Below are 6546 nucleotides of genomic sequence, written 5' to 3' on the forward strand. Positions count from 1 at the left end.
GGAAGCTGTTCCCCTTCCCGGGACATTGTCCAGCTTTGCCTCAGTGGTGATATGAGGCTCTATGATAAAGGCAGAGGCCCTTGATCCGCTCCAAGATTGTGCTGATGACTCTCAGGTTTACCTCTGCTCTCGACCTGTTTCTGTCTGTCTAGATTAAAAATCTCAGCCTGTCTCTCCAACCACGTGTGGATGCCCAGCCATCAGTGCAAGCTCAACATGGTTAAAATAGCTCGTAATCTACCCCCCACTCTCCTTGGTAGCTCCTTTCTCCATTGTTGAGGATAACACCGCCATCTGACCTGTCACTCAGGCCCATAAACGGCATCAATTTCAATTCAGACCTCTCTCTAGGTCCTCACATTCAGGCTTTGTCTAAATCTGGCAAATTCTTTCTGCCTAACACCTCTAAAACCTTCACCATCCATCCACACAGCTGAAACTCTCATCCAGGCTCTGTCTCATCATCCTCTGGCCTTCCCCAGTATAGTTTTGTCCTGCTCAGATTCAGCCAGAATGTCACTGCAGAGCTCATTCTGCGAGGCTGTCACTTTGAATATGTCAACCCCTCTTTGAATCTCTCTATGGCTCCACCTGCTCTATCACATCAAACATAAGCTGCTCATCTTCACTTTCAAAACCCTTCCTCACCTGCCCTACCCATCATCTCATTTGTTATCAAGCTGGTGATGCTCACCTCTGATCCGCCCATGCTGCTAACTTCCATCATCCATTTCCTACATTTTCAAATAAACAGCTTTGTGCTTTCCCCCCTGCTGCCCCACCTGCTTGGGAGGAGCTCCCCATAAACACCCACACAGCTACCTCATTATCCTTCAAATCCCTCCTTAAAACTCTTATGCTAAGATGTCTAAAAAAAAAATTGAGACCAGGGCCCATCATGCTGTCCAGTGTTTTCTCGTTGTTTCCTTCTACTCTGTCTGTGTGTTCATCTGTCATCTGTCTTATGCTTTCTTTGGCAGTGGATTTGGTTTCCTGGTGAACGTGTGGCGTCTTTCAGTGTCGTGGTTTAATGTGACATGAAAGCTCAGGTCACCTCTCTTAAATGGACATTTCCATGCATTTCCAGAGTTGTACCAGAGACTTTTCCACCTCAGCAAGCTTTATTATAATCAAAAGATCTTTGTTTGTTCTAATATATTTATAATCCTGGTTTCTTGTGATAAAAAGAAACTCTGATCCCATGAACTCTGATGGCTCACATACCAGGGCAATAAATGCTTCTTAGCTACACAGCCACTCCTCTTCTACTGAACAAAGTCTCTTTGGTATCACAGTTGCTTTTAGAGTGTCCTGGCACTAGGCCCACATTTGCTCCCACGTGTATGCCCAGGTCATGAAGCACCTCTTGTGTGTGTTGGTGGGGGAGGGGTGAACACTTGTGTCAATCTTCGCACCATTCCTGCCTCTGAAGACTGGGCTGTAGAGATGGGACAGCCCTATTAGATCCCATCCCGCCCATTGCCCAGGGCGTAGTGTGTGATTGTTCCCCACACTCTATTTTCCAGTATTTTATCTGGTCCTAGTTTTCAATATCACAAGCCTCAGGGGAGAGGTTTCCCCAGCCCCAGAGCTCTTTTTGTTTGATAGATTCTTGTATTTGTGTTAAAGCCAGATTATTTCAGGTAATGGCTGCTGCATGCAGCTCAGTGACTTGTGATTGAGCAGATCTTTTAGAAAGAGTTGTCCAATCTCAAGCTAAAGATGCCAAGTGATGGAAAATCCACCACAACACTTGGGAAGCTGTTTCAATAGTTAAGTACTCTAAATAATTATTTCCTGAGATTCAACCCACATTTTACCTTATTGTCATTGCATTCACCCTATCTCCCATCTCTCCCTAAACAAATTTCCCTCTAAATAAATTCTTCTCCCTCCATGGTGGCCTCAGCTTTGAGGTATTTGCAGTATGTGCTCAAATCTCCCATGAGGTTTCTCTAGACTAGAGAGTTTGTTCCCCTAGTTTAACCTGAGTTAATTTTGTGCCAATTAATACAAATTAACACACAATTGTAAATGTTCATCTGAAGAGACTTCACAAACATTTGTTCCAGGATACAGACGTTTGTAGTTTTCCCCAGAGCTCAGCCATAAATGTCTTGTCTTGACTATGATTTAAGTTATGGTGTGACACATTTTACAAGTCTAGTGTAAACATGGAACATGGATTCAGTGCCTAACCTGTTTAGATGCTTATGCAAATTTCTCTAGAGTTTGGCATCCCAAGGGAGACTTATGCTCTGCAACTCCCCGCATTGTAGTGTCTGATTTTTAAGCACCCTGCTGCCTAGAGGACTACACAGCCTTGAGTAAGGTGCCCAGGCTCCCTATACAATGCACAAGGAAAGATGGGTGCCTAAAAATGGGATTCACAAAAGCCAATGATCAAAGTGGGAAGCCACCTAAGATGGCCAATGAGAAATGTCAAGGAAAGGGGTGTGGTCTAAGTCCTGTTACTAAAAAGAGAATTTGGTACCTAAATCTGGGCTGGAGTGATGCCCCTTTCTCTGTAGTCCTCGGAGACAGAAGACACAAGTTCAAATTCCTGCTCTACATCAGACAGATGGGGGAATTGAATGTAAGTCACCCATATTCTGGTGAATGTGCTAACCACTAGGCTAAGTATTATAGGGAAATACTGCCTCCTTTAGCTGTATGCAGTGGTGGTGTAGCCATGTCAGTCCCAGCATATTAGAGAGACAGCGCGGACGAGGTAATATCTTTTATTGGACCAACTTTTGCTGGTGAGAGAGACCATCAACAGAAGTTGGTCCAATAAAAGATAATACCACATCCTCCTCTAGCTGTTCTGTCTGAGTTTAGGTGTGCTCAGAGCACATCTACTGGGTTGGGCTCTGCAAGCAAGATAAGCAGGGGAACACCTTGCCAGGCAACAAGCTGCCGGGTGCTGTCAGGAAGGAGGTGACTGTGTCCATGCTCAGCTGCTGAAATTTAAATGCCTTAGTGACTTTTATTGACCGTAACTTAGCCACCGAGGGGACTTTAGACACAGGGTTAGGTGGCAGCTGTGCAGGGGTCTTGTAAAATGTATGGTGCCTAAATGTTGGATTTAGGCACCTAACGTGGCAATTGATTGCCTAAGACCCCGTGTGAATCCCAGCCATTGTGTGCAGCACTGGGGCTGGGCAGGCTGAGAGGTCTGCAGCAGGCTGCAGGTGTGAGTGTCACCTACTCCCTTGGCTCCCCCTGTCTGGCTCTGCAGTGCTGTGATCCCCTCGGATGGCAGCATGTTATGTCTGGGGGTGAGTGGAGTTGATCAGATGATTCCCAGCCTGAAGCAGTTGTAGAGGAGAGGAAGACAGGTGCTGGGAATGGATCCTCTGTGAGATGTGGGTTTTCATCTCATTGGTCCTGGGGGCAAAACCGACCCCATGTGCAAATTAGCTCTGGCTACTGTGACTTGTGCAGGTGGCTAACAGCTCCGAAAGGGCTGTTCCACCATCCAGGATCACACCACTGTTTTCCGGGGTAGAGCCCCCGCTTTTGTACGTGTGACCTGCAGTTGGTGTTCCTAGGTGATTGACTTTACATTTGACTGTATTAAAATACATGTTGATCAAATGAGCCCACGTTGCCAAGAGATCCGGATCCTTCTGTTTAACTGATCTGCCCCCATCATTATTTATCACTCAGCCCATTATTACTTTATCTGCAATCTGCACCAGCCATGATTTAACGTTTTTGTGAAGATCATTGATAAAGGTATTGAATAACATTGGACTGTGGGATCCCTCAGTCTCTTCCACTGAATATTAATTGGGCTCGAGTAACAGTGAGAATCACTCTATGACCCACTGGCTAGGGCACTCAGCTGACAGCAGATCCCTGTTTAAATCCTTTTGCCTCGCTCATGCAAGGGGAGGAGGTGAATGAGGGTCTGTCTACACCCTGGGTGAGTACCCTAACCACTGGGCTAAAGGCAGAGGGTCTGTTCTGCTCTCCCCCCCGCAGTTGTTTTGTGTGAAGTTAGGTGACCTCTGTAGATACCTACTAGATTGGGCCCTGCACACAACTTCAGCATGGTAACACCTACCTTGTCTGTGAGTTGTTCTGGGGCTTAGGCAGAAAATAAGTGTCTGGGTAACTAAACGGAGACTGCACCGCATGTGCCCAGAGGCAGGCACTTAGGGAACCACAACCGAGGGAGAGTTTTGTGGATCACAGTGTAGCCTAAAGAAAGGACTTAGGTGCCTAAATCTGGGGATTAGGTGCCAAGGTATCTTTGTGGGTCGGGGCCATAAAGGAATTTTCCAAGCAGCCCAATGGTTTAGGTGCTTAACGCTCAGATTGATGGGAGTTAACAATGTAACTGTTTTTTGCAAATTCCACTAGGGGCCCATCTGCACTTTTTGGTGCTAAACACGTTTGGAAATCTAACCCTAAGTCTCTGTGGGTCCCAGCTCCTTATCTGTACAATGAGGAGAATAGCTCTACCCTGTTTCAGAGGGATGTGTGAGGATAAATATGTTAATGATTGTGAGGTGCCCAGGAACTCTGGTGCTGGGAGACATAACAGTAGATAGCTAGATAGTCAGTCCCTTTTTGGAAGGCTAGTGGAATCTGAGAGAGACTGAGGGAGAACACGGATTATATGATGGTCTTGTCATCAGCAAATACAGCGACGTCTAAACATTTACTTCCCTGGCTCTTTCCTCTAGGCCCCCATGGTTCACAGCTGCCCTGCAAGAGATAAAACACAAGGAAACATGAAAAAAGTGCTAGTACCCCATGTCTCATGCTCAAGCTGATTGGTTTGGTCATAAACAGTTTTTGAAATCTTACACCGCACCTATGCTGGAGACGAAGAAGCATTTCTGCGGCTCCACCAAAGCATATGCAAAGCCTCATTTGATTGCTTAATTCCTGGTGGTGAATGGCCTAGTCAGTCACAGCTGTCTTGTTGTGATGTGAGTGAAATTTCTGGTCTCGTGGATGTAACCAATCAGATTCAGACCAATTTAGCGGTGATCTTTAAGGTAGGGCAATGTCTGACTGTCTGGGTCTGGCCTACCCTGGAAAGCTAGGTCGACATAGCTACAGTGCTCAGGGGTGTGCAAAATTCACACTCCTGCACAATGTAGGTATGTTGACCTAACCCTAGCGTAAACGCAACTAGGTTGATGGAAAAATGGTTCTGTTGCCCTGGCTATCACTGCTTGGGAAAGTGGATTATGTACAGCAACAGAAAAAGCCCTTCAATCATTGTAGGAAATGTCTACACTATGACATTACAGAGGCAGAATGAAACTTGTCACCAAGGACATCCACGACCTTCAGTTTGCGGACGACTGCTGTGTGATGGCTCATTCTGCACAGGACGTGCAAGCAATGCTAGATCTTTTTAACACTTGCTTTTGAAAAATCAACTCCAATGGATGGGCCACTGTGTCTGGAGGCCCAAGAAGTGCCTCCTTCACCAGGTTCTCGCCTCATTCTAGGCACATTACCAGAAAGATTCTGACAAACTGCTAAAGAGTTCAGAGCAGAGCTGCAGAAATATTCTGAGAACAAGGGATGGAGTGAACTGAGAAGAGAGGCTGAAAGAGCAAAACCTGCTTGACTTACCTCCTCGGTGTCTAGCTCCCCCCTGGCTTTATCTTGACCAGTTGGATGCTTGTCAAAGGCAGTGGCCCAGATTTTCAAAGATATTTACATATCAGTAGATTCAGGTAGGCAGCTAGGGTGGGATTCACAAGGACATTGACACCTATCTGCCTCAAGGCATGTCTAGACTACAGTTAAATTGATTTAATTTAAGTAGACATCCAGATGCCACAGTAATCAAGTTGTGGGATGTGTCCACAACACGTTCATTGTGTCGGCGGAGTGCAGCCTCACTAGCAGCACTTGTATCAGTGCAGAGAGCAGTGCACCATGGGTAGCTATCCCACAGTGCAACTAGCCACAGGGGGTTTTGGGAGGGGCTTGCAATATGTCATGGGACCAAAACATTGTCGCAAGGTGGAATGGGAACATACCTTCAACTTCCCATGATGCAATTTCCTCCCTCCCTCCCCACCCTGGTATCAAAGGCAAACAGCTCATGCGTTTTCGTGCCTTTTTTCGAAAGCCTGGTTTAGATGCACATACACCATAGCTCAAGAAGCATGGTGCTCACTCAACTGTGCACTCTTGTTGTGAGCATTACAAACACCTCGCGCCTTATCCTGCAGTATTTCCAGAGCCGAGACAGGAGCTGCCATGCAGAACATTGTGATGTCAGTCAAGCAGCACTGCTGCAACTCATAGAATGAAACAATTTCTGGTTGCTGTTGGCAGTCGCACAGCAGCTGAACATAGAATCATAGAATCACTAGGCTGGAAAGGACCTCGAGAGGTCATCTAGTACAGTCCCTGCACTCGTGGCAGCACTAAGTAATATCTAGACCATCTCTGACAGATGTTTGTCTAATCTGCTCTTAAAAATCTCCAATGATGGAGTTTCCACAACTTCCTTACGCAATTTATTCCAGTGATTAACCACCCTGACAGCTAGGAAGTTTTTCC

The sequence above is a fragment of the Emydura macquarii genome, unplaced genomic scaffold (genome assembly GCF_026122565.2).
Source record: "Emydura macquarii macquarii isolate MOO-44397 ecotype Brisbane River unplaced genomic scaffold, CSIRO-AGI_Emac_v2 contig_3101, whole genome shotgun sequence".
Taxonomy (NCBI): domain Eukaryota; kingdom Metazoa; phylum Chordata; order Testudines; family Chelidae; genus Emydura; species Emydura macquarii.